A 3352-nucleotide genomic window follows, 5' to 3' on the forward strand; every position below is an offset into this window, starting at 1 on the left:
ATCCCTCAGCCGCAGGGAAAAACAACCCACTTATATCGTCTGTCTGCCAGCGGCTCGCCACTATGACGAGTCTGTCGTAGTCCCATCACCGTGTGCTTTATTACAGTGAGCTAATCTGAGGTGATGGTGGTGGTGAGCGGTCAGTTTCCAACCATACTGCTCTCTCTATCAGCTGCACAGATGTGTGTAACTCAGTGGTTCCCAACCTTTTTGGTCTGAGTTTCAGTCCAGTCAGAGGAACTCACATACCCTGTCGTCATTTCCCATTCTGTTTCAAATTACTATTAGTTATATGAAAGTGGATAATGTTATTTTCACACTTGTTGAATTTGTGTTCTTTTAGCTAACTATTTAAACTGTTTAGCCATTACTTTTTATAATACAGTATTTAGTTCCCTCATTTATACAGTTATTGCTAATTAGTTTTCAAGCATGCTTACAGATGAGCAACATCTAGTGTTCATTTGTTACAGGTTTTAATCAAATCCTAATTGCTTTGCAATCTTTCCACGTTACTCGTTGCCACATCCTGGGGTACAAGTACCTCTAGGTTGGGAATCAATGCTGTAACTTACTGCTGGAACTGCACTGTGGGGAAATGCTTGATCACCGGCTCCAAGCTTACTGAAACATTTAGGTACACTGGTGGTGCAGAGGCCACTGCAGACTGGCAGTGTTGAATTATTTGCAGCAGTAACTGCTCCTGTGTTCTAACAAATGCAAAGGGCTGTGTTTGTGCGAGGGATCCACGGGCGTCATGCAAGAACATCTTTGTATTCTTATCTTAATCTTCTTACAGCAGTGTGGAGGGTGAGGGAGACGGTGTCATCTGATGATCTGTTTGGCAAATTGTAGTGGCGCCAGTGAGTCAGGGAGGGAGGTGGTGATAAAGAATTTGACTAACAACTCAAAGCACTGCATGATGGTGGAGGTGAGTGCTAATGTTCGGTAATAATTCAGGCTTTAGTCTTTTTGGGGACAGGGACAATGATGGCCTTCTTGAAATGTGGACTGGAACAGTGACAGGTTGAAAATGTCTTCTGCCAGTTGGTGTGCACACACTTTGAAAGCATCAGGTCCAGGTGAATAGTATAGCGCACATCTGCCCTAGATATTAGTAGTGGGCGGGGGTCCTGGGCCTTTTGTGCCTCCTCAGCCGGGGACTTGATCTCAACATCACTGCAGTTTTTCTCTTGTAGTCTGTGATGGTTCTTAGCCCGGCCCACATGTTTTGGTGTTGGAGCCCTGGAAGGAAGACTCAATATTTTCCCTGTATTTCTTCTTTGCCCTGCTAAACTCCGTCCTGAGCGCTAGATTTCCTGTTCTCAAAAACGTTTTTCCCTTTATCTCAACGTTTTTGTTGCTCTTTACAAAGTTTTTTCAATGAACTTTTTGTGTTATTATTTTTGATGTTTTTGGTCACAATTTTCAATAATATTTTCCTCGATTTTGTTGCTTTTTTCAAAATGTTTCCCCTTTATTTCAACTTCCTTTATTTTGGACATAAAAAAACCACTTTGAAAACAGATCAAATTTGACTCAAAGACAGCATGAGAGTTAAGTTTGGAACGGAGTTCCCAGTTAACCCAGGACTCCTGAAAGGGGGATGTCTTTACAGGAATCCTCAGTAGGACATCATTGATGCATTTGCCAAGTAGCCAATGATAGCATCTGTGTTAAGGTTGTTGCACACCACTCCGTCGCAGAGCGAAGTGTGATTTGTCAGACCAGCGCTGAACAGGTGAGTCATGTTTCAACAGAAATTATATGTGATGTGATTGGCCGAAGGAAGAGCGCCGCCCCTGCAGCCTTACATCCTTCCAGGAAAGGAGTGGAAACATGGTTGAGCGTGTTACCTCTAAGCGTAGCACAGCTGATGTGTTGATGATGTACCCCCCCCCCATGTATACCGCTGTGAGAATGGCTGATATAAACTCCCTAGCATCTGATCATAAGGTGCTTTAGATTAGGAGAACAGTCTCTAGAAAGCATCTCCACATATGACGGCTCCCTAATCACGAAGCAGACATCCAGCCTAAAGACTTGATTTATTTTGGTCAATATTGATATCACGATTATTGAACGTGATTCTTCATTGACTTTTGGAAAGACGCTGCATTTACCGAAGTCCAAAAACGGTGAAACAGTTAAAGAAATCAACAGTTAACAGATAAATAGTTTTTCTTGATTGCTCGATTTTTGTGATCATTAGGAGCAAAAATCGCAATCACGGTTCAAATTTCAATTAATTAATTGATTAATTCACTTAATTACCTGTTGTATGGACCACGGTTAACAACAATGGGCTTCAACAATCAAATTCACCATGTTTTAGCTACATTAGCTTTTGAAATAGGATGTTTCCCCATTGTAGCTGATTGGCATTTGGTTTTGGTGTGTGTGTGTGTGTGTGTGTGTGTGTGTGTGTGTGTGTGTGTGTGTGTTTGTGAGAGAGAGGGAGAAAAAGTGCAGACAAATCTATAATCACGTATATTTTTAGAGTCCTGGTTTCCTTAGTAGCCCTAATATTCAATCCTTCTTGACAATAAAGGCTTGTAGCTGCCTTCCCATTGCAATGTGTTGATCGTTAAACATGTGCAGGAAGTGAGTACCAACATTATCATTACACATCAACATTAGCTCACCGCTAAGTGAAAAGAGCAGAACAGGAAACCGTGAAGCTGCTGCTGTAAAAAGAGGCCATGGCTGTGAGAGAGGGACTGCTGGACTGTTTGAATGAACGAGGTAATAATGCAGGGCATCGCTGTGCTGCTACCGCCTTCTGTGGACGCACTGACACACAGTACAGCAGTAACCAGGGTATGGTCGGAACCCGGGTAGGGAATAATCGGGTTCTGCCAGTTCCCCCCCCCCCATACGTGAGCGGGGAAGAATAGGAAGAATGACAGGAGAAACTCTACAGCAGTTGGCGCTCTGCCAACACACAGCTGGCTTTTTCTTCCGGTTGACCTTTGTCAAAATTGCACTTTGTTTATTTTGTTTCGTAAAATGTTGAAAAAAAAAATGACCAAAACAACTTTTCAAGCGATTCCACCATTGCAGATATATTTCCCAATGTCGGAATTAAATCATGAGAGTCTCGGGTTTGGGCAAACTCCCATCCAGTGTTCCAATTATACCGTGACCTTCAGGTGGGTACAGTTATTTTTTTATAGATAAATTTGCATATGTATGACGTCACTACGCAATGATTTGCATACAGCTATGTGTCAGCAAGGTAGATAGGAAAAAATATAAATCTTTAGCCAAATAATCACAAACTCACCATGGAAATTGGAAATTTGTATTTAATTATAACTATTACTTAAGTAGCCTATATTTGTAGCCCCCC

General features: G+C 42.1%; 1 protein-coding gene across 6 annotated transcripts in view; it reads left to right on the forward strand.

The window, feature by feature from the left end:
* nrg1 (neuregulin 1) overlaps window positions 1-3352 on the forward strand; it is a 38166-nt gene that overhangs the window by 2149 nt on the left and 32665 nt on the right. The gene's annotated exons all lie outside the window — the stretch shown is intronic.

The sequence above is a fragment of the Etheostoma spectabile genome, chromosome 16, assembly GCF_008692095.1.
Source record: "Etheostoma spectabile isolate EspeVRDwgs_2016 chromosome 16, UIUC_Espe_1.0, whole genome shotgun sequence".
Lineage (NCBI taxonomy): Eukaryota > Metazoa > Chordata > Actinopteri > Perciformes > Percidae > Etheostoma > Etheostoma spectabile.